This window comes from Procambarus clarkii, chromosome 37, assembly GCF_040958095.1.
Source record: "Procambarus clarkii isolate CNS0578487 chromosome 37, FALCON_Pclarkii_2.0, whole genome shotgun sequence".
Lineage (NCBI taxonomy): Eukaryota > Metazoa > Arthropoda > Malacostraca > Decapoda > Cambaridae > Procambarus > Procambarus clarkii.
In genome coordinates, this window is record NC_091186.1 from 13,388,727 (window position 1) to 13,414,924 (window position 26,198).

Sequence of the window (26,198 nt, forward strand, 5' to 3'; positions counted from 1 at the left end):
ATCTTTTTATGCAACTATGACAATGACACGACTTTGTTCAACTTTAATTAATGAGCGAAAATAGATTTTTATTTTTTTTTAGAAGAGGTGGTACGAGAGGCAGATTAGAGCCATGTATGAGCGGCCAGTCACCGCGGGAATGTGTCCCGGCCGCCCCGTGTCCTTGGTGGCTCCTCTAACTCAACAAACCTGGCGCTGCTGTTCTCCCTCTCAGAGTGTGCCCGGGCCTGCACTCGGGCCTGCACTCGGGAAGAGTTCTCCTCGTGCCTGAAAATGCGACTTTAATATACTGAACTCTCTCACTCTGTAACTTACCCCCTTGATAACAGCGTCTGACTTCTACACACACTCGTACGTACACAAACCACGTGTACGTACACTACGTATACTATGTATACTACGTACACACACACACACACACACACACACAGCGTACGACACTAGAAGACAGAAGAATAAGTGGGAGACATTATCACTACCTACAAAATCCTCAGGGGAATTGACAGGGTAGATAAAGATAAACTGTTTAACACGGGTGGTACACGAACAAGGAAACACAGGTGGAAATGTAGGACCCAAATGAGCCAAAGAGACATTAAAAAGATTTTGCTTTTAGTGTTGGAGTAGTTAACGCATGGAATGCATTAGGCAGTGATGTGGTGGAGGCTTTTGATACACAGTTTCAAAAGTAGATTTGATAGGCCCAGTAGGCTCCAGAATATGTACACCACTTGAGTGACAGTTGAGAGGCGGGACCAAATAGCCGAGGCTCAATCCCCGCAAGCACAAATAGGAGAGTACAACTAGGTGAGTACACACACTACAGTGATAACGAAGGGAGAATAAGGATGGGTAAATTTTGTCTCCCCTGATTGACTGAAAATTTGATCAAAAGTTCCAAAGAGGAGACTGTTTACAAACTGGAGAACCAAGCCGGGATAACCGGAATGTGCTGTATTGGACTAGAGAGCAGCAGCACACCTTGGATGGAAAACGGAGAGGCAAGTCCTGATGTGATGCTTCAAGTTTACCATCACAAAAATGATTGACAGTTGATGTCAGCCATATCACTCCCTATAGGACACACGAGATTATTTCGCGTGTCTTTAAGTTGTGAGGCTACGAGACTTGCAACTTTTCTGACGCTACTGAAGGCGTGAGCAACTAAAAAAAAATACGTTAGTTAGAAAATCGTGTCTAGCTAGCGTGCATAATACAATCAACAATCAGATAGCAGAGAATGGAAACCATTTCGGTAGAGATATGGCAGTCACAGTCAAGATGGTGGCAGCAGCCCATAGGCAGTAGAAAGGAGGGAAGCCATTGCAGAGTAGGAGGGGGATGGTAGCCTTGGTCGAGACGCAGCCCTTCAGGACGGTACAACCCTTGGCGAGAAGGCGGCCCTTGGCGAGAAGGCGGCCCTTTGGCGAGAAGGCGGCCCTTGGCGAGCAGGGGCCTGGTCTCCACGGGAGCTCGGCCAGAGCATGAGACCACAGATTCTTGGCGCCATTGTCTCCATCCTGCTTGTATATGCGCCCTCTACCCCAGCCTCATTCCCGCCTCGCCTCTTTGTGCCTCCTAAATTAACTACGGCCTTTTCGTGGTCTTTGTGCCTCGTAAATGCACGGGAGATTAATGATAGTGAAGCTTCTGCCGTCCCAGGCGTGGTCCGAAGTGCCTCCATCATCATCTACTGGACTCTGCCGTCTGTGGTACCTGCCATCCCACCCTGACTTGTTCAGGGAGAACTTGCAGCTAATGTTCTTAGTGACCCGTCTGGGATTGACTCGGGGTAAAGGCCGACTCAGACAGGGCCGACAAAGGCAGTTTCTAAAATATATATATCTGGTATAACCATGTAAATTAAACTTCATGTAGGAAAACGTAACGGGATATGGGGCAGTTTAGGTAGAACAGGAAGAAATGGGAAGGAAAGAAAGGGAGGAAGGGAGGGGGGGAGAGAGAGAGGGGTGAGAGCAGATCAGGGGAGGAGTGGGGGGGGGGACGTTCATGCAAGGTGCTTCTTCCTGATTAATGGCGGGAAGAAGCAGAGGCGTCCTGACCAGCTTACAGGTGGTGGTCAGGAGGGGCTCACTCGCAGGGCGAAGATAGCCATGTTGCATGCCGGAGCAGCTGCGTCAGGAGACTCAAGATTGGTTGACCGCTCGTCTTTTTCCCGCACACCTTCCGTCAAGGCTTCATCCCCGCCAGCCCCCCTTCCCCTCCAAGCCCTCACCCCTCTACCACACACACCAACCGGATATCACCAGCTACATATGCAAGGTTGACAGGCATTAAAACCAGCTCCAGAAATCTGAACAGAGGGGCTGTGCATCTCCCTCGCTTCCCCAACGCATTCTACGTCACCAGTTGCCCTCCCACACACACCCCACGGTAATGGACAGCCACCCACTGTGGGAGTCACGGGCCATTTGCAGACATCATGGCACCCCGGCGGGCCAAGTGCCACCACAGTGGTCACCTGGTGGGCAGAAAGGTCATTAACCGGTTTCATGCTTTGCCTGGTGAGAGACTTGTGGTGAGTGTGGAGGAGCCTGGTGAGAGACGTGTGGTGAGTGTGGAGGAGCCTGGTGAGAGACGTGTGGTGAGTGTGGAGGAGCCTGGTGAGAGACGTGTGGTGAGTGTGGAGGAGCCTGGTGAGAGACGTGTGGTGAGTGTGGAGGAGCCTGGTGAGAGACGTGTGGTGAGTGTGGAGGAGCCTGGTGAGAGACGTGTGGTGAGTGTGGAGGAGCCTGGTGAGAGACGTGTGGTGAGTGTGGAGGAGCCTGGTGAGAGACGTGTGGTGAGTGTGGAGGAGCCTGGTGAGAGACGTGTGGTGAGTGTGGAGGAGCCTGGTGAGAGACGTGTGGTGAGTGTGGAGGAGCCTGGTGAGAGACGTGTGGTGAGTGTGGAGGAGCCTGGTGAGAGACGTGTGGTGAGTGTGGAGGAGCCTGGTGAGAGACGTGTGGTGAGTGTGGAGGAGCCTGGTGAGGACGAGAGGTGAGAGCAGAGAACACCACCCAGCCAAGAGACGAAGAAAGACCAGGAGAAAAGAATGAAATGCAAATAGTGAAAGAAGATTATTATGAAAGCTGAAAGAAAGCAGAGTGTATAGCAGGAGAAAACTGGCAGAGAGAACAGGAAGGGAGAAGTGAGAGAGAGATAAGCCCAAGGAAGGTCAATGGTAGAGAAGGGTGAGAGAGGAGAAAGAGGTTAAAAATTGATGCGTGGGAGAGCGAGAAATAATTGGTGAGACAAGGGGGAAGGAAGAAGAGAGGAGAGAGGAGGGAGGGAAAAAAGAGAGGGAGAAGAGGAAGGAGAGAGAGAGGGAGAAGAGGAAGGAGAGAGAGAGAGAGAGAGAGAAGGTGTACATAGCGAGGGGAAGGCGCAAAGACTGGTCGGGGGTGAAAAATGAAGGGCAATAAGCGGAAGGACGAGCCACGAGGGATGGTGGAGGTGTGGGGGCGAGACGAGCGACTAAGGCAGGTGATGTGACGCACAGGTGATGTGACGCGCAGGAGCGACGCTCAGGAGTGACGCACAGGCGTGAAACGCAAGAGTAACAAGTGCAGACGACGGTCTAAAATTGGCACGCTGCTCAGGCGACAGAAAACGGCGCCTGAAATTCCCGCTCAATATAAAGAAGTTGTGGAGAGGCCGCCCGGACGCTCTTCAACGCCCCTATACATAATGGGGGTAACTAGACGGCCACTCTCGCGAGGGAGCGTCAATACGTGATCAACTGGACTGTAATCCAGGCGCCAGATTGCGAGGGTACAAGAGTCTGGTTGACCAGACTACCCAAGAGGCCTGGTCAAAGATCGGGCCGTTGGGACATTGATCCTCGGAACCGCCGTACGGAAAGAGTCGTATAGGAGCGACAAGTGTCTCCATGTCCAAGACAGGGGAGAAATGGAATATTTCAAAGTTAAGAATATAGAATGGAAATAAAGATTTGGCATATGGGAAAAAAGAGGCTGTGACGCGTGAGACCGAAGATACGGCCTGGGCCACAGAGGCAATGATTGATTGATTGATGAAGATTAAGCCACCCAAAAGGTGGCACGGGCATGAATAGCCCGTAAGTGGTGGCCCTTTTGAGCCATTACCAGTATCAAGAGCTGGTACTGGAGATCTGTGGAGGTGCGACTGCACCCTGAGAGACGGGAGATGTCTTCCTTTCAATGTGTAGAGGCAATGGTAGGCAACTCATTTTTAAAGGGTGCAAAGGGGCCCGACCCGTCCATGTTGGCCACATACCCCTCATTAGCCACCCTGCAAAATAGGATGAAACTACCCGTCATAAACATCTGGTCTCCAACCTGTGATAGACTAACGACATACATGCTCACTTATAGATACAAGTGGATGGGTGGATGATGTACCTATGGTTGGCTGAACTGCTTAAGGCTAGAAAGTTGAGGCGCTACAAGTGTAGGACAAGATACTGAAGGATAACTTCTTGACAAGGTATGTCAATAGACTGGCGGGGGGGAGGAGGGAGGGGGAAAGAGAAGGAGAGAGGGAAAGAGAAGGAGAGAGGGAAAGAGAAGGAGAGAGGGAAAGAGAGAAGGAAAGAGGGACCATAGCGTGCAGGGATCTCCACAAAGGTCACAGGTGTCGAGCAGAGAAGGTAATACTCCATTTCCTGTGGGAGGTACAACAGGAGGGAGGGAGGAAGAAGGAGGGAGGAGGCGATGAAAGAGGAGGATGATCAGCAACAAGTCATCATAAGAGGAGCTATAGTGTCCAGCATCCTTCTTCCCCCTCCTCTTTTTGTTATTTATCCCCCTCCCGTCATCATCCGCTCCATCACACACCCTCCCTCCCTCCCTCGCTTCTCCACCAACCCCTCCACCACCTCCCTTGCCCCTCCACGAGATCCACCACGTCCTGACGACCAAACAAGAAATATATCAAAATGTCATTATCGTATCCTCGCAATCTTCTCCATCGTCCCCCTTTTATCACCCCGGCGCGTTCCAGGGCTCTTATTCTTATTCTCTCTCACTCACTCTACCTCCCTCCCTCCCTCCTTCCCCCTCTCTCCCTCTCCCTCCCTCTCACCCTTCCCCTGACACCTGGCGTAAGGATCCTTCCTCGCTCGTCTCCCTTTCCGGTGGAGGTCGCAAAGCTTATCAAATAATTAGAGAGAGAAGTCGTTCCTTTGTGTTCCATAACCTGCCTTTACAACTTTAGAACGATGTGTTATGTATATAGCGTTTCATGTATAACGTATTGTGTATCATGTGCCGATACTGATGTATGAAGCACCACGTGTATTATGTGATACAGGTGTATTATGAATCCCGTGTGTGTGTGTGTGTACTCACCTAATTGTGCTTGCGGGGGTTGAGCTCCGGCTCTTTGGTCCCGCCTCTCAACTGTCAATCAACTGGTGTACAGGTTCCTGAGCCTACTGGGCTCTATCATATCTACACTTGAAGCTGTGTATGGAGTCAGCCTCCACCACATTGCTTCCTAATGCATTCCATTTGTCTACTATTCTGACACTGAAAAAATCTTTCTAACGTCTCTATGGCTCATTTGGACACTCAATTTCCACCTGTGTCCCCCTTGTGTTAAAAAGTGAGTGAGTGAGTGAGTGAGTGAGTGAGTGAGTGAGTGAGTGAGGTGAGAGTGAGGTGAGTGTGGTGTTTGTTTTTAGGTGCTCATACTGCATATAAATTGGCCGGTGCAGAGCGCCGTGTTGTCCACTGTAAGGTCCACCGTGTATTGTACTTTCCGTAACCCGAGTGCTAAACACGCTATACACTGTATGCTGTGGCGTGCATGATATTTCCCGTAGTGTACAGAGCGCTCCACAGCCTGCTGGAACACACGACAGGGAAGTATGTCTGTCCTGGGTGACGTCCTACTCATTCTCCCGGCTTGGTGTACTGTTGACCCGAGGGAAGGAGCAGCTTTCCCGCCTCAACACTGACACTTTACGTACAGCTGCTTGTCACCACACCCTCTTCCTCTAACATTTTATGAACAGTCTCTCTATGTAGAGTCGCAGCGGGAGAGTCACAGCGGGAGAGTCGGTTCTCCGCGGATATCCTAGCAGGCAGGGTACCTTACCTTACCTTGAAGTGCTTCTGGGGCTCAGCGTCCCCGCGGCCCGGTCGTCGACCAGGCCTCCTGGTTGCTGGACTGATCAACCAGGGTACAGGGGTAGCCCGGTTATCCTAGCAGGCAGGGCACGGAGGTGGCCCGATTTTCCTACCTAACAGTTTATGGGGGTTACACCTACCATCGTACCAAGCGTCCAGAGCCTTTGGAAGAGAAAAACAAAGATTCCGCCCTGGCCCCTGAAGACGAGGACGCCACAGAGTCACCGCCACCACCAACTGGCACCTCAGAACGCGCCACACACACACACGAGACAATATAGGCGGCAAGGAGCGCCCACAATACCTCCCCCTTCCTCCTCCTCCAGATCCACCTGTAGCCTCTACACCCGCCGTCACTGGGCAGCAGTCGGCCTCAATACCCGCCGTAATTAACCTGCTCTTGCTCCGTGCGTCCAGAGTTCCAGCGCCTCCGCCTATTTTTTTTTTTTAATTATGCCGATATCTACCGAGATCATTTTTAGAGACAAACCGGTTTTGATGTTTGGTGATTTCTTTAAAAGACTCTTTTTAACGTACTTAAGGCTCAAATCACAGCAGAAAATATCTAGTCATTTAATGTCTACTCTGCACCTTGGTCAACTACCTGTGAAACAGGTGTTTGGCGGTTCGCTCGACGGAGTTTGTAAACACCTTTCTTATTTACAACCCAAGGCAACCCAATACTTGTATCAACGACCGATGGGGGTTTCCGATGGGAGCCGTTCAGCACAAGCCCGTAAACACAGCATTCCGCTCAGAACCAGCCACCAGAGGTAACTCTGGAGTGAAGTAAAACACAGCCTTGGAAAAGCCCAGGGCCCCTTAAATCATAACAACACCCTCGTCCGATTCTCCCTTGGCTCACGCCTGGCCACACCTCTCACGTGACCAGTGCCGGAGGCTGTGGGCCGGCGATGGCCAAGGCAGAAAAGGATGAACCGGGAGCAGCGTTTATCGCACACACCGACCACAGTGCGGGGGTCTTGTGCGGGGGCCGGGGTGAATGGAGGCACAAAGTCTCTCGCCACGGGTACGAACACTGCCGGTTCCTCCTCGCCAGGACCAATTATGAGGCGGGCACAAGGCACTTCGGGTGGGGGGGGGGGGGGGGGGGGAGAGGGAGGGAGAGGGAGAGAGGGAGGAGAGGAAGGAGGGAGGAGAGGAAGGAGGGAGGGAGAGGGAGAGAGGAAATTAATTACACAAATTTGATAAACTATTTATGACATAAAAAACTGGAACAGAACGCGAGTCGGATTGAATTTAAATATTTACGTCCCGTGTAGGATAAACAGCGTCGACATCTTACAGAGGTTAGCCGAAGACAAAGTTGTGCCACTACACGTGAAGGCTTTCGTAAATACCAGCACCTGTGGTGACCCCACCAACACCTGCCCCCCAGCACCTGTGGTGACCACCAACACCTGCCCCCCAGCACCTGTGGTGACCCCACCAACACCTGCCCCCAGTACCTGTGGTGACCCCACCAACACCTGCCCCCAGCACCTGTGGTGACCCCACCAACACCTGCCCCCAGCACCTGTGGTGACCCCACCAACACCTGCCCCCAGCACCTGTGGTGACCCCACCAACACCTGCCTCCAGCACCTGTGGTGACCCCACCAACACCTGCCCCCAGCACCTGTGGTGACCCCATCAACACCTGCCCCCAGCACCTGTGGTGACCTCCACCAACACCTGCCCCCCAGCACCTGTGGTGACCCCACCAACACCTGCCCCCAGTACCTGTGGTGACCCCACCAACACCTGCCCCCAGCACCTGTGGTGACCCCACCAACACCTGCCCCCAGCACCTGTGGTGACCCCACCAACACCTGCCCCCAGCACCTGTGGTGACCCCACCAACACCTGCCCCCAGCACCTGTGGTGATCCCACCAACACCTGCCCCCAGCACCTGTGGTGACACCACCAACACCTGCCCCTAGCACCTGTGGTGACACCACCAACACCTGGCCCCCAGCACCTGTGGTGACCCCACCAACACCTGCCCCCAGCACCTGTGGTGACCCCACCAACACCTGCCCCCAGCACCTGTGGTGACCCCACCAACACCTGCCCCTAGCACCTGTGGTGACCCCACCAACACCTGCCCCCAGCACCTGTGGTGACCCCACCAACACCTGCCTCCAGCACCTGTGGTGACCCCACCAACACCTGCCCCCAGCACCTGTGGTGACCCCACCAACACCTGCCCCTAGCACCTGTGGTGACCCCACCAACACCTGCCCCCAGCACCTGTGGTGACCCCACCAACACCTGCCCCTAGCACCTGTGGTGACCCCACCAACACCTGCCCCTAGCACCTGTGGTGACACCACCAACACCTGGCCCCCAGCACCTGTGGTGATCCCACCAACACCTGCCCCCCCCCCCCCGCCACCAACACCTGCCCCTCAGCACCTGTGGTGACATCAACACCTGATAAACGAGGTAAATACAAGCTCACAACATACAACACACACACAGCGAGGTATACAGAAGACCTACAGAGTACATGAGCATGAAGCCAACCAGGTTTACCGTTGGTAAACCACAGTTTTCCTTGCATGGTAACGACGGTCTCTTGTTAAATTAAATATTTACACGAGACAATATCCGTTCTATTTTTTTTGGCCACTAAAGAGAAAGACGGAATTCTTACGAATATTTTGGTTACGCCGAGGCTACGCCCACATACTAGCATAACAAAAATAAACCAAAGGCTATAGGAATTAAAACCAACTGAAAACAATGACAATTGTTTTGTAGTAAAACATGAAAATTTACATTTAAAAACGGCTAATGCCGTCAGTGTGAAGAGGATTCTCTCTAGATCACTTGGGCTCACCGCAGCCTAATCCTGCCCCCTCGCCCCCAACTGGAGACGGGCGGCGCGCGCAGTGAAAGTGGGTACAGGTTGTGTTGTTGTTGTTGTTGGTCCTGTTGACTGACTTGCGTGATGTTGTTGGTCCTGTTGACTGACTTGCGTGATGTTGTTGGTCCTGTTGACTGACTTGCGTGATGTTGTTGGTCCTGTTGACTGACTTGCGTGATGTTGTTGGTCCTGTTGACTGACTTGCGTGATGTTGTTGGTCCTGTTGACTGACTTGCGTGATGTTGTTGGTCCTGTTGACTGACTTGCGTGATGTTGTTGGTCCTGTTGACTGACTTGCGTGATGTTGTTGGTCCTGTTGACTGACTCTCGTGATGTTGTTGGTCCTGTTGACTGACTCTCGTGATGTTGTTGGTCCTGTTGACTGACTTGCGTGATGTTGTTGGTCCTGTTGACTGACTCTCGTGATGTTGTTGGTCCTGTTGACTGACTTGCGTGATGTTGTTGGTCCTGTTGACTGACTCTCGTGATGCTGTTGGTCCCGTTTGAGTCCCCTCCTTCCCCTCTCTCCCACCCATGTACCTATCCTGTCTTTTTTATGCCTTGCAAAACTGTTCGTCTCATCATACTACTCAACAGCCTATTCATCCATAACCCCCATTACCAAACCCGAACCTCCTATTTCCAGGCTGTGCCCTGTGTTGTGGAGGTCCTGACCTTCTCCCATAGTTTCAGAACCTAGTTTATATCCCCTCTAGTTTATACCACTAACTCCACTTGAAAACCTCTATCATATCCTCCCTCCTCCCCTCCATTGTTCTGCGTAAACACATCACAAGAAAGGTGCCAGATACTCTGAACCAGCTTCAGTCATCCTTCTCTCTGCTTTGCATAGAGAATCGTGTAAATTGTGTAGTGAAGGGACCAGAACTGCACAGCGAAGTCCAAAATGGAGTCTTACCAGAACTCAAAATAGATTATATACGACTTCAACATCACCTAAATTGACTTCAACATCTCCTAAGCATCTTGGCCATTACATCAGCTAATATCTCCTTGACCTGACGTACCAATCAGCACGTCTGAACCTGATGCTGTCATTAGGTTTTAAAATACTGCCTGCCAGCCTCGGCATCATCATCTGGGCCAGCTACACTGTCAAACCTCTTGAACTGTGTGCCAACACGCACACAGCAACTTGACCCATCTGTCAAGCTCCTCAGTACGACGTCAAATCCATCATATCAATTTGACTCTTGCTTGTAAATACCACTAACACTATCTGTCAACACACTCGAGTTCATCTGGTCCACCTGTCAACACACTCGAGTTCATCTGGTCCACCTGTCAACACCCTCGAGTTCATCTGGTCCACCTGTCAACACCCTCGAGTTCATCTGGCCCACCTGTCAACACCCTCGAGTTCATCTGGTCCACCTGTCAACACCCTCGAGTTCATCTGGTCCACCTGTCAACACCCTCGAGTTCATCTGGCCCACCTGTCAACACCCTCGAGTTCATCTGGCCCACCTGTCAACACCCTCGAGTTCATCTGGTCCACCTGTCAACACCCTCGAGTTCATCTGGTCCACCTGTCAACACCCTCGAGTTCATCTGGTCCACCTGTCAACACCCTCGAGTTCATCTGGTCCACCTGTCAACACACTCACACACATTCAACTCAACTTTTAAACAGAGGAAGTTGTTGGGTTCAAAGGTGCCAGTGTGACCTTCACCCTGGTGACCCTATTCCGGCCTCCCCAACCTTGATCTTGACACCCCCTCCCCCCCCCCCCTCCGGGTGCCACCTCATAAGCTACTTCCTTTGCCTTTAGCATCACCTGCTGTCGTTCCTTTTCCTTTACTGCTTTGCTTATCTCTTCATTTCCTTCCTTCCTGTCTCCACTACACAAATGCAATTTCGTTATACGAACGCACTAAAGTTGTTACAAAATTACCATTGTGCCTGATTGACGAAGAAAGTCTAACAATGGCAGCAGACATCAACAGACATCATTGTTAGAAACACTAACAAGGAGAGCAGACATCAACAGACATCATTGTTAGAAACACTAACAAGGAGAGCAGACATCAACAGACATCATTGTTAGAAACACTAACAAGGAGAGCAGACATCAACAGACATCATTGTTAGAAACACTAACAAGGAGAGCAGACATCAACAGACATCATTGTTAGAAACACTAACAAGGAGAGCAGACATCAACAGACATCATTGTTAGAAACACTAACAAGGACAGCAGACATCAACAGACATCATTGTTAGAAACACTAACAAGGAGAGCAGACATCAACAGACATCATTGTTAGAAACACTAACAAGGAGAGCAGACATAAACAGACATCATTGTTAGAAACACTAACAAGGAGAGCAGACATCAACAGACATCATTGTTAGAAACACTAACAAGGAGAGCAGACATCAACAGACATCATTGTTAGAAACACTAACAAGGAGAGCAGACATCAACAGACATCATTGTTAGAAACACTAACAAGGAGAGCAGACATCAACAGACATCATTGTTAGAAACACTAACAAGGACAGCAGACATCACCAGACATCAGTGTTAGAAACACTAACAAGGACAGCAGACATCAACAGACATCATTGTTAGAAACACTAACAAGGACAGCAGACATCAACAGACATCATTGTTAGAAACACTAACAAGGACAGCAGACATCAACAAGACTCGGTACTCACTACTAACAAGGACAGCAGACATCAACAGACATCATTGTTAGAAACACTAACAAGGACAGCAGACATCAACAGACATCATTGTTAGAAACACTAACAAGGACAGCAGACATCAACAAGACTCGGTACTCACCACTGACAAGGACAGCAGACATCAACAAGACTCGGTACTCACCACTAACAAGGACAGCAGACATCAACAAGACTCGGTACTCACCACTAACAAGGACAGCAGACATCACCAAGACTCGGTACTCACTACTAACAAGGACAGCAGACATCACCAAGACTCGGTACTCACTACTAACAAGGACAGCAGACATCAACAAGACTCGGTACTCACTACTAACAAGGACAGCAGACATCAACAAGACTCGGTACTCACTACTAACAAGGACAGCAGACATCACCAAGACTCGGTACTCACTACTAACAAGGACAGCAGACATCACCAAGACTCGGTACTCACTACTAACAAGGACAGCAGACATCAACAAGACTCGGTACTCACTACTAACAAGGACAGCAGACATCACCAAGACTCGGTACTCACTACTAACAAGGACAGCAGACATCACCAAGACTCGGTACTCACTACTAACAAGGACAGCAGACATCACCAAGACTCGGTACTCACTACTAACAAGGACAGCAGACATCAACAAGACTCGGTACTCACTACTAACAAGGACAGCAGACATCACCAAGACTCGGTACTCACTACTAACAAGGACAGCAGACATCAACAAGACTCGGTACTCACCGATTCAGAAATTCTTTAAAACAATTTCAATCTTCTGGAAGTTTTTAATTTATTTGTCATACATTGTGGATGACTTGATTCATTGATGTCAGGCGACGTCACCGCTGTCAGGATGACTAACTCAGCGGGCGACGTCACCGCTGTCAGGATGACTAACTCAGCGGGCGACGTCACCGCTGTCAGGATGACTAACTCAGCGGGCGACGTCACCGCTGTCAGGATGACTAACTCAGCGGGCGACGTCACCGCTGTCAGGATGACTAACTCAGCGGGCGACGTCACCGCTGTCAGGATGACTAACTCAGCGGGCGACGTCACCGCTGTCAGGATGACTAACTCAGCGGGCGACGTCACCGCTGTCAGGATGACTAACTCAGCGGGCGACGTCACCGCTGTCAGGATGACTAACTCAGCGGGCGACGTCACTGACTACTGTTTACAAGGAGGTAAACACAGGTCGCCGAAGCCTCACGGAGGATTTTTCCGGAAGTGAGAACACCAGTTGCAGCTTCCGGGTCATAAGTCAGCCTCGGGGCAGGGGTCGGAGGTCGACCTTTGAGAGGGAAAGTGACCCTAAAGCTGTACAAGAGTATGGAAAGCCATTGTTTCCGCTGACCTTCGTGTGGGGGGTTTCGCTTCAGTGAGTGGGTGGTGTCTGTGTGGGTATTTGAGTCATCGGCTGGATGGTTGGGTGATTACTGCTGCTCTTCTTCATCCTCTTGCTCAACACTGTGGGTAATCCTCCTTGTTACCGAGGATCTTCCGCGTTGCTGGGTCTCCTCCGTGCTTTGGGGGGATGTTTTCCGTTGTGGTAGGATGTCTTACACATCCTCATTTATATTTGGCTGTTAGAGACGAGGTCGCGCTTCTAGCACTGCTGAGGCAACATCTTTACACGCCTTTACCCGCTCGCCGTTGGCCATCCACTCCGTTTAGTTCAAACATTCATCGATTCTATTCACTGGGGCACCTGAGGCCAGCATCATAGAGGAGAATGGTACTGTGGCAGTGTCCCTCGTGCTGGTTGGTGTACTGTTCGACGAGGGATGCGTCTAGTTGCTCGGGGATGAGTGAAGGGAGGCGGGGTGCGGTGGGCGGCGCGGGCGCCACACGCCGACCACTGCGCGCGGGAAACCTCAAAAGATGACCAACCCAACACCATACTGACCGCAACGGTTAGTACATGGACGTGTTTATAGTGGCTCAGGCACCCGCTCATCCCCCGCCCACTCTCTCAAGCACCCGCCCACCCTCCGCCCACTCTCTCAAGCACCCGCCCACCCCCGCCCACTCTCTCAAGCACCCCCCCCCCCGCCCACTCTCTCAAGCACCCCCCCCCCGCCCACTCTCTCAAGCACCCCCCCCCCGCCCACTCTCTCAAGCCCTCGCTCACTCTCTCAAGCACCCGTTCCACCCTCCCCTCCCTTGTCAAAGCACCTAACAGCTGAGTGGACAGCGCTTCGGATTCGTACTCCTGAGGTTCTGGGTTCGATCCCCGGTGGAGGCGGAGACAAATGGGCAAAAAGTTTCTTTCACCCTGATGCCCCTGTTACCTAGCAGTAAATAGGTACCTGGGAGTTAGACAGCTGCTACGGGCTGCTGCTTCCTGGGGCTGCGTGTAACAAAAAGGAGGCCTGGTCAAGGACCGGGGGGACGCTAAGCCCCGAAATCATCTCAAGATAACCTCAAGATAACGTCCCCCTCGACCCGCACTCTCTTCGTCAGACAAAGGCCACTGAAAAATTACAAGACTAAAGAACCTGATCAAGAAGATATATTTAGAGGTTGCTGTTTTAGATTCAGCAACTGGGAACAAAAAGTTGCAAGTAGCACGGGCTATGGCGAGCCCGTAGTGGACTCATCTGGCACAGGAGCGGGGCTGTGACTGCATTTAGTGGTAGTGGATACCAAGCCGCTACACAGCCCCACGTAACATGGTCTAGCGCCACGCAGGCGGGAACCACGACCCGCCAAAAGGTAATCATGAGAGAGCACAAAGCCATTACTTTATAACACTTGGATGGGATATGAGGATACAAATTTCAGATAGGACAGAGGGGGAAGTATACTACAACCATTCTCTTCACAAAATGTATCCTATATATCCTAGGGATGATCTTTCAGGATGGGTACACGATTTTGGTAATGGGGGAGATTTTTTTCCAATATGGCCGCCAAGATGGCGGCCAGGACCAATTCGACTAATATCGGGAGCTGAGCAATATATATATATCTCGGGGAAGGCGGCTTCCACCTCAAAATTATTGAGGATCAAAATGATTTAAAACACCTTTTTTTTCACCCATTGTGATAACGAACTTGTAATGATTTACCCGTTATTAATTCTTTTATTGAAAATAAACTGCGTTTTAATTACCATCTTTATCTCCCAGACTGCGCAATACTTTTATGAGAGATTCCATTTAAAGACACGAAGGACAACTGACACCAGCTGCCAAAGAAAAAGGGGGAGGGGGAATAGGGGCATAAAGCTGTGCTTCATAAGAACAGTGAAGGCGCCAGCAACACAACACACGGGATTGGTAATAGGAAAAAACATTAATTGAATCCTGGAAGACTCGCGGTGATACCGAGCAATCACACCACTAGACAAAGGAGAAGAGCTTTATATTATATATATATATATATATATATATATATATATATATATATATATATATATATATATATATATATTTTATATATATATATATTTTATATATATATATATATATATATATATATATATATATATATATATATATATATATAATGTATAGAAATAATTCTTTCATTTGACTTAATGAAAGAAGTGATGTTGAACATTTTGGGGGGAAAACAAAGGTACTTCATGAGGCAGAAAAGTGAAAGTACAACGGTACTTTCTTAAGGATTTAAGGATAAGGACTTAAGGATTTGTGATAAAGAGAGAGAGCGGAAGCATTCTTCTCAGCAACACAATACTCTCAGGATGAAGGTGTGTGTTTCCAGGGCAGGTGCTTCTGATGATGTGATGAGTAGTTGCAGCTCATGCCCTTTACCACTCATCAAGCATGAGTAATGACTTATTAATATACAACGTCAAGCGTTATGACGAGCTTGGCATCGATGCTTTTTTTTTTTTGGGGGGGGGGGAAGGGGGGGATAAATCCAAAATAAAATTTAAACTTCAGAAACTTCAGTACACGACATACTTGAAGCTCTAGAAAAATTAATCATTTAAACACCAACTATAATACTGTACTCTTTCACCGATTGGTTGCCTCACCACCAAGCAACCAATCGGGGACCAAACACGCAGCTTGGGGACCAAACACACAGCTTGGGGGACCAAACACGCAGCTTGGGGACCAAACACACAGCTTGGGGACCAAACACGCAGCTTGGGGACCAAACACGCAGCTTGGGGACCAAACACGCAGCTTGGGGGACCAAACACACAGCTTGGGGGACCAAACACACAGCTTGGGGGACCAAACACACAGCTTGGGGACCAAACACACAGCTTGGGGGACCAAACACACAGCTTGGGGGACCAAACACACAGCTTGGGGACCAAACACACAGCTTGGGGGACCAAACACACAGCTTGGGGACCAAACACACAGCTTGGGGGACCAAACACACAGCTTGGGGACCAAACACGCAGCTTGGGGACCAAACACGCAGCTTGGGGACCAAACACACAGCTTGGGGACCAAACACACAGCTTGGGGGACCAAACACACAGCTTAGGGGACCAAACACGCAGCTTGGGGACCAAACACACAGCTTGGGGACCAAACACGCAGCTTGGGGACCAAACACACAGCTTGGGGGACCAAACACGCAGCTTGGGGGACCAAACACACAGCTTGGGGACCAAACACACAGCTTGGGGACCAAACACACAGTTTGGGGGACCAAACACACAGCTTGGGGGACCAAACACACAGCTTGGGGACCAAACACACAGCTTGGGGGACCAAACACACAGCTTAGGGGACCAAACACGCAGCTTGGGGACCAAACACACAGCTTGGGGGACCAAACACACAGCTTAGGGGACCAAACACGCAGCTTGGGGACCAAACACACAGCTTGGGGGACCAAACACGCAGCTCTAACACGGGCTAAAGACCATCCACACCTTCAAAAAGACTGAAATTGAAGAATTATCAGAAACCGTCATGGGAAATGCTGAATAGAATTTAACACGAGAAGAGCCAAAGGCTTAATATAAAAAAAATTAATAATCACCGGATTTTCAAATGCCTCATTACGAAAGATTTGGATTTTAAGGAGCTTCCACCAGCTTCCCATAATTGATAACTGCACATCAGAAAGACTTCCTTCAGTACAGTAAATTTCAAATATAAGGATAATATTATCCAAAGGCCAAAGGATAATTTCCTGATCAATGTCAAAATGAATATGAAGAACATGATACAGGATGGATTCGTCTGTCACAGAACAGTAACTACCTGATCATTTTCCTCGTCAAAGTTCCTGCAAGATTTGTTCAAGACGAAATACATGTAAATGCAGAGCGAATTATATACCGTGTTCAAGATTTTGGGGTTGGAGGAAATTTCAAAATTTCAAAATGATTGGACTGTATGAAGTCAATAATGTATATAGCTATTGTTATACATTATACTAGCTATACAATGTACAAATAAGGTACACGGCTGTAGACGGATACATCTACATATCTGTCTATATCTGTCTTTGCCTCTGTATGTGTGTTTCTGTCTGTGTTTGTCTGTCTGTCTGTCTGTCTGTCTGTCTGTCTGTCTGTCTGTCTGTCTGTCTGTCTGTCTGTCTGTCTGTCTGTAGGTGACGTGGACACACTGGCGACGCGGTGCAGAAAGATGTGTATGGAGAGGTGACGGTTGTGAGGCGAGTACCGGGGCTTGGAGACATATGGTGGTAGTAGACACATCAGAATACATTTCTAAGCTTCTACAGGTAAAATATGAATTTGGCTGACAAGTTTTATGGACAGCAGTGCGTAGTGTTTTGCATTATAGTAAGAAAAGGAAAGAAATCGACTTGAGAATGGTCCAGGACGGACTGAAATGTCGTCGTCCCTTCACTTTCTAGTGTGCGGTTTGGTCAACATATTTCAGCCACGTTATTAAGACTCCTCGTCTTCAAAATAATATTATCTGAACTTGGAATTGTTATATGACATTTCATCATGGGGGAGAGGGAAGGGGGGTGTTGCTTTGGCACTGTTAAGTAGTACTCGTTTCATTTATGCCAAACGCGACCTACGCAGGTTGGGCACGTACACGATAACTACGCTCGGGGTATTGGTTATCTTGAGATGATTTCGGGGCTTAGCGTCCCCGCGGCCCGGTCCTCGACAAGGCCTCCTTTTTGTTTCACACCCCCAGGAAGCAGCCCTTAGCAGCTGTCTAACTCCTAGGTGCCTATTTACTGCTAGGCAACAGGGGCATCAGGGTGAAAGAAACATTTTGCCCATTTGTCTCCGCCTCCACCGGGGATCGAACCCGGAACCTCAGGACTACGAATACGAAGCGCTCTCCACCCACCTGTCAGGCACCCTCTCCTGACAGCTGGGAAGGTGGTACCCCAAACTCGGGGTACCCACACTCGGGATACCCACACTCGGGATACCCACACTCGGGGTACCCACACTCGGGGTACCCACACTCGGGGTACCCACACTCGGGGTACCCACACTCGGGGTACCCACACTCGGGGTACCCACACTCGGGGTACCCACACTCGGCGTACCCACACTCGGGGTACCCACACTCGGCGTACCCACACTCGGCGTACCCACACTCGGCGTACCCACACTCGACGTACCCACACTCGGGGTACCCACACTCGGCGTACCCACACTCGGCGTACCCACACTCGACGTACCCACACTCGGCGTACCCACACTCGACGTACCCACACTCGGGGTACCCACACTCGGCGTACCCACACTCGGCGTACCCACACTCGGGGTACCCACACTCGGGGTACCCACACTCGGCGTACCCACACTCGGGGTACCCACACTCGGCGTACCCACATACACAACACTACACAAACGCAGAGTGTACTAGACAAAAATAATTTTGAAACAGCTTTTGATTTTCCTAGAGTTGAGAGAAGCGCCCCGATGCCAGTGTGAGGCGCGGTAGAGTAGACCGTATACTGAGGTTTACATCACAAAGGATACACATGTACAAATTTCCATATGCAGGCTTCTGACCTCCACTAGCGACAAGAATGTGGAACAATAAACTACTGTGGTGGTTGTTGCTGTGGTGGTGCAGTGGCGGTGGTGGTGATGGTGCAGTGGTGCAGTGGTGGTGGTGGTGCAGTGGTGGTGGTGGTGCAGTGGTAGTGGTGGTGCGGTGGTGGTGGAGATAAACGCACACGCCTTCCCCTGCGGCTCCTTGACACCTGTTGCTCCCTCCCATCTCTCCCACCACTCTTCCGCCTCCCTCCCACCTCCCTCCCTCCTGCTACTGCAGCCCCCCACCCTGCCGGAGCTCCGTACAAGTCTTCACCACACTCCAATACTCCCTCCCCCACCTCCCACTCCACCTCCACCACCCCGCCCACCTATCAGGCTAAAACTACCATGTGACAGATGCACCCTATACCGCCCTCTCCACCGCCCACACCCAGGGAGAGCCCCACCTGATCTACAAGGCTGTGAGTGCCGCAGAAATCAAGAAATTATGCTATATTCCCCCCAAAAAATCATAATCAAGGAATATGAACGCGTTCCACACACAAGAAGTCTGACGAATCTTATTAAAGACGAAGTCTGACGAATCTTATTAAAGACGAAGTCTGACGAATCTTATTAAAGACGAAGTCTGACGAATCTTATTAAAGACGAAGTCTGACGAATCTTATTAAAGACGAAGTCTGACGAATCTTATTAAAGACGAAGTCTGACGAATCTTATTAAAGACGAAGTCTGACGAATCTTATTAAAGACGAAGTCTGACGAATCTTATTAAAGACGAAGTCTGACGAATCTTATTAAAGACGAAGTCTGACGAATCTTATTAAAGACGAAGTCTGACGAATCTTATTAAAGACGAAGTCTGACGAATCTTATTAAAGACGAAGTCTGACGAAGTCTGACGAATCTTATTAAAGACGAAGTCTAAGCGATCATATTGGCTACGGTTGTGCGTATAGACGAACAACGTGTTCTACCTGGTCAGGCAGTAGAGCTAGTCAGGGTAGATACGACCTTTCAGGAAGTCGGGTAGATACTTGGCCGATCTCCATAAGGGGCGAGCGGTCAAGTACTTGACGGCTAAGCGCGGTCAAGTACAGCCAAGCAAGTCGGGATAATTCTCAGTTCACTCATAAACTGAGGGAGGGAGGGAGGGGGGGTTATAAGACTGGTAGAGCGACCGAGAGAACTCTCTAACTAAACCAAGAGCTGCCAGGTTCAACCAAGAGCTGCCAGGTTCAACCAAGAGCTGCCAGGTTCAACAGGGAGCTGCCAGGTTCAACAGGGAGCTGCCAGGTTCAACAGGGAGCTGCCAGGTTCAACCAAGAGCTGCCAGGTTCAACAGGGAGCTGCCAGGTTCAACCAAGAGCTGCCAGGTTCAACCAAGAGCTGCCAGGTACAACCAAGAGCTGCCAGGTTCAACCAAGAGCTGCCAGGATCAACCAAGAGCTGCCAGGTTCAACCAAGAGCTGCCAGGATCAACCAAGAGCTGCCAGGTTCAACCAAGAGCTGCCAGGTTCAACCAAGAGCTGCCAGGTACAACCAAGAGCTGCCAGGTACAACCAAGAGCTGCCAGGTACAACCAAGAGCTGCCAGGTTCAACCAAGAGCTGCCAGGTACAACCAAGAGCTGCCAGGTTCAACCAAGAGCTGCCAGGTTCAACCAAGAGCTGCCAGGTTCAACCAAGAGCTGCCAGGTACAACCAAGAGCTGCCAGGTACAACCAAGAGCTGCCAGGTACAACCAAGAGCTGCCAGGATCAACCAAGAATATCAAGCCCAACCCAACCTAGTTCAACAGTTAGAGCAAATGGTCCATAATAATAGTGTGAGAACAGTCAGAGAACAACAGAGAACAGTCCAGGCCCCTTACTATTATTGTTCATTAACCAGTTCGTTCTCGTTCTCTCTCTCTCTCTCTCTCTCTCTCTCTCTCTCTCTCTCTCTCTCTCTCTCTCTCTCTCTCTCTCTCTCTCTCTCTCTCTCTCTCTCTCTCTCAGAGCTCTTGCAAAAGGCTATATATATACATCTGATCTTCCACATTATTTCAGTTTTCAGATTCGTGAACATTGTTTTAAAGTGATGTTTGTGTGTGGGTGGAACCTGAGACGGTGGCCTCAGGTCGCACACAAGGCTTGCAAGATGAATCCCTTAATGCGTGAAATCTGGACGTCTTCAAGAAGGTTTGACCGGCTATATGTGCGCCAGGAAACAAACCTTTGTGCCAAGGGCTTGTCATAGATACTACAACTGAACTAATTTTAAACTTTTATTAGTCTTTCGTGGATCTTGAGAGACGCCTGTCGGTGGGAGTTCCGCCAGGGAGAGTGGGAGAGTGTGGGGGGCACTCTCCCACTCTCCCTGGTGGGAGGGTGTGTGGGTGGGGTGGGAGGGAGGTCTTGAGAGCAGGTCTTAAGAGCTGGTCGCATCGCTAACGGCAGGAAGGAGTAATTTGGAGAGAGTTATTAGGGGTGAAGAGAGAGAGTGACGGAGCCGTCACACCCTTCCGTGACCCGTCACACTGCTCACACTCTCATCTTTGTCGCGCGCACACACACACACACACACACACACACACACACACACACACACACACACACACACACACACACACACACACACACACACACACACACACACACACACACACTAGTTTACTGCCCTTGCTGGCAACACTGTGATACTGCCCTTGCTGGCAACACTGTGATACTGCCCTTGCTGGCAACACTGTGATACTGCCCTTGCTGGCAACACTGTGATACTGCCCTTGCTGGCAACACTGTGATACTGCCCTTGCTGGCAACACTGTGATACTGCCGGCCCTGGCAACACTGTGATACTGCCCTTGCTGGCAACACTGTGATACTGCCCTTGCTGGCAACACTGTGATACTGCCCTTGCTGGCAACACTGTGATACTGCCGGCCCTGGCAACAATGGAATACTACTCTGGAATGACAGCCATGGACAAACTATATAGGGTCAGGGCAGTGCATATATAGTACCCGGGGCTGGCAAAGTTGCCATACTGGCCCGGAAGTTGCCATACACTGTCAATAAACCCCAACACCACATCGTCTCTCCGAAAATGTAAAGTTCTCTCCCTGGTTATTTATTAACTCCCAACTCTTTACACTGCTTCAGCCAAGCAGCGATGCTGTGCTCCTTCCTGTCCCTGAGCCTCACCCCCATATTATATATCTCGCTGATGTGTTGTCCTGTCGCCATGTTCGTGCGTGACATGACGCCTGCGTCACTTTCTATGGTCATCTCTGTGAGCTGTCCCAACCCCATCACCCATCTCCCTCCCTGGGGCTGTGGCCAGTAGTCACACCGTCTCTGGTAAACATTCCCCGCTACACCAATCATGTCACCTTATTTCCTTTTCACTGCGAAGATCTGCGATTGAAAATGTGTAGAAAGAAGTTTGAGTTTTTTTGTGGGAGGGGGGGTGTGGGCCCCGTGGGAGGGGGGGGGGTGTGGGACCCCGTGGGAGGGGGGTGTGTGGACCCCCGTAGGAGAGGGGGGTGTGGACCCCCGTGGGAGAGGGGGGTGTGGACCCCCGTGTGAGGCTGGTGAGAGCCTTAGAAATGTATGAGAGCAAGACAGCATGGTTCTTACAAGGATCTTACTCGTCCTTAAACCTTCTTCCTCCTCCTCCTCCTTGTGGTTCCACCTTACCATAATTCCTCCTCCTTCTCCACCTCCTACACTCTCATCTTCCTCAATATTGCTCTTCTCCTTTAGACGCTGCACACTACTCCCCCCCCCTTTCTTGATTAATGCAACATTTCCTCCCCCCTCTTCCACCCATGATTCCCTCCTCATTCCCCCCTCCCACCTTACCCTCTCCCCCCTCCCCACTCACCGAACCCCCTCCCCCCCCCTCCCCACTCACCGAACACCCCCCCCCCCTTCGCTAGTTTCGCCATAGCCCGCAGCAATTTAATTTGTCTTATCTCACCGGACGACTTTGATAATGAACATTTTATTGGGCGTAATGACGGGTGACGGGACCAAGCTCTCAACCCCAAGCAGACACTCCGACGTTTACCCGTCCATTTTGGGTCCTGCCGGTGACGGAGTGCACGGGGGTAGACAGATACACACAGTCCTAGTCCTAGACAGAGGACTAGTCCTAGACAGAGGACTAGTCCTAGACAGAGTCCTAGTCCTAGGCAGAGTCCTTGTCCTAGAGAGAGTCCTAGTCCTAGACAGAGGACTAGGACAGAGAGGCAAGTACACCCAACTCTTCAACCAAACTGGTAAATTATATTAGATTGAAACACAGTAGAGGAATAAAATAAAAAATATTAAATGAATACCAACTAAAAAGAAATTATATATAAGGAAAGCACGATAATTGTATTAAAAAAAAAGATATATGGACAAAACGTAAGATGTGAGCTTACACAGAGAGAGAGAGAGAGAGAGAGAGAGAGAGAGAGAGAGAGAGAGAGAGAGAGAGAGAGAGAGAGAGAGAGAGAGAGAGAGAGAGAGAGAGAGAGAGAGGAGAGAGAGAGAGAGAGAGAGAGAGAGAGAGAGAGAGAGAGAGAGAGAGAGAGAGAGAGAGAGAGAGAGAGAGAGAGAGAGCGCAAAGAGGCGCCTCTTACAAGGTAAGAGAATATACAAGACAGATTGAACGTCATCTTACAAGAAGATAAACACAAAAACAAACAAAAAATTACAATGTACGTTAGCACACAGGGACGGTACAGTGGACCACAGATCAGAGGGACGGTACAGTGAACCCCCAATAGGGACACCGGAACGATACAACCGGAAAATACAGGTAACTGTCAGCTGGCTGGGAGATACAGAATACAGTGAAGGTTGGCTCCCACGGTGATGGGAGATCACAGTGGATGGGAGATCACAGTGATGGGAGATCACAGTGATGGGAGATCACAGTGGATGGGAGATCACAGTGAAGGTTGGCTCCCACAGTGATGGGAGATCACAGTGGGCGGGAGATCACAGTGATGGGAGATCACAGTGAGCGGGAGATCACAGTGATGGGAGATCACAGTGGGCGAGAGCTCACCGGGAAGGGGTCAGGGGAAAACAATCGACAGTGTTCTGATAAAACTCCCGCTTCCCCTCTCTCAACGGGAATGAAATCGCGTTCCTTTATTGTTGGAGAATGAAAAGTAAGAAAAGAGATTGAAAAGAATATATGAGAGAGAGAGAGAGAGAGAGAGAGAGAGAGAGAGAGAGAGAGAGAGAGAGAGAGAGAGAGAGAGAGAGAGAGAGAGAGAGAGAGAGAGAGAGAGAGAGAGACAGAGACAGAGAGAGAGAGACAGAGACAGAGAGACAGAGAGAGAGAGACAGAGAGAGAGAGAGAGAGAGAGAGAGAGAGAGAGAGAGAGAGAGAGAGAGAGAGAGAGAGAGAGAGAGAGAGAGAGAGAGAGAGAGAGAGAGAGAGAGACAGAGAGAGAGACAGAGAGACAGAGAGAGAGAGAGACAGAGAGAGAGACAGACAGAGAGAGAGACAGAGAGAGAGACAGAGAGAGAGACAGAGGGAGACAGAGGGAGACAGAGGGAGACAGAGGGAGACAGAGAGAGACAGAGAGAGACAGAGACACAGAGAGAGACATAAAATACACACTGCTACCTATATAAATAAGATAAGAATGTCTGTCTCTCTTACGGGCTATTCATGCCCGTGCCACCTCTTCGGTGGCTTAATCTTTATCAATCAATCGTCTGTCTATGAAGTTGGAGGCCGGACGTCTAGGGCCAGCCTCCTCCAACTTTGCTGCAGGAGGAGGAGGGGGTGGGAAGGAGATAGGAAAATAGATGAGAGTGGGGAGAAGGTGGGTGGGGAGGGAGGAATGAAGGGGAGAGAATGAAAGGGGGGTAAGGAATATGAGGGAAGAAGGGAGGGGAGTGAAGAGGGAATATCGGGGAGGGGGTGAAACAGATTCTTCCGGGCACCGCTGGGTTTCCCCCTTCAACTAACAAATACAATCGCTAGCAGAGTTGATTGACTTTTGTGTAGCTGGCTAACTGGTTGGACGGGGGGGGGGAGAAGGGGAGGGGGTGGAGACTGGTGACTGGATGGATGAGAGCATGACTGGGGCGCTATTTGGGCGAGTGGTTCATTGGCTGAATATGAGGGCACCTGGCTGTCGTCCTGGCTGGTTGAGTGGCTGTCTGGTAGACTGACTGGTTGAGTGGTTGTTTGGTAGACTGGCTGGTTGAGTGGTTGTTTGGTAGACTGGCTGGTTGAGTTGTTGTTTGGTAGACTGGCTGGTTGACTGGTTGTTTGGTAGGCTGGTTGACTGGACAATTGAGGGACTGGGTCAAGGACAGACGACCGGACCAACGCCCCCAGCTCCCCTGGCATCTCCACCACTTCATTTATGCTAATGTTGCTATGCCTAAGATAAATTCCCGTCAAGGAGTTACAAATATGTCATAGGAGCTTGGCGCAGGGACTATAGCGCCCTGACCCGGGCGTAGAGACTATAGCGCCCTGACCCCGGGGAAGCCACAAGGCTGGCTGTCAACAACGGTTGTGTGGTTGTCACTCCTCGTCGGAGAGGTGCCCAGAGATACGGGAATGCCCGAGGCGTTGACACCATTCGTCTCGTCCTCGGCCACAACGGCAGAAATACTCGGCCAAGGATTACGTCCGGCGTCTCCGGCAGCGTTTCGAAGCTTCGGGTCGAGCGAGTCTTTGCCAAACTTGGGCGCAGCTTCATTTATTTTGGCTGGACCACAACAATGGCGGAGACGCGGTTATTGCTCCAGTCTGGCCAGACACGCGAATATCTCGAGTGAATATTGACAACGACTAAGAAATAACCCCACGGCCTTCACCTTCGGTAATTGTGGTGGATAAACCCTAAGATATTTCTTGTGGTCTGGGCTACGCTTCGCTCTTGAGAGAGACTTACATTGCTCAGAAACCTCAGGTAAAGATGGTTCAAATCATAAGTGAACGTATGAAGAATTTTGAATTATAATCCAAAGCTGTCTGTTTTTAAATCTGAACACCTGGCAGTTATTCCATGATATTATGCAAGTTTTCACTAGAATCTGTGTCAGCTGGAGGCCGGCGTGATGGTGGTGGGCGGGGCCGGGCACACCAACTAAAATGGGGGATGGTTTCAAGCAACTCTCTTTTTTCATTATTCCAGAGTAACAAAAAAACATAACATCTTAAGTGGGGACTTAAGAAGCAGGTTCTGAATTGCATCTTCAAGTCCTGGGTGTGTGTGTGTGTGTGTGGCTGGCAGAAAGGAAGACAGTCGCCCTCCGGGGAATATATGAAGAGCCCAGATGTAAACATTAAGTGTGAGGAGTTGTAGTGTGGGTTCAAGTCGAGGTGAAACACACGGCCCGGGGGCGCGGCCACGCCACCCCACCTGGAAACTTGGGCTGGTGTCCCTGCTACCCCAGTAAGCCTGGAGACCATAGAACGAGACGAGACGTGTGTGTGTCTGTGTGGGTATACTCGTGCATGTACTGGGAGTGATATTTACATGTGTCAGACAACACAGCGCTTGACAAGAAGAGTGTTTTGGAGGGGTTGGAAGAGTGTGGTGGGTAGCGA

At 50.3% G+C, this 26,198-nt stretch overlaps 1 protein-coding gene across 8 annotated transcripts in view; it reads right to left on the minus strand.

Annotated features, from left to right (window-relative positions):
• Positions 1-26,198, minus strand: part of TfAP-2 (transcription factor AP-2) — a 287,300-nt gene that overhangs the window by 30,233 nt on the left and 230,869 nt on the right. The window lies entirely within an intron of this gene.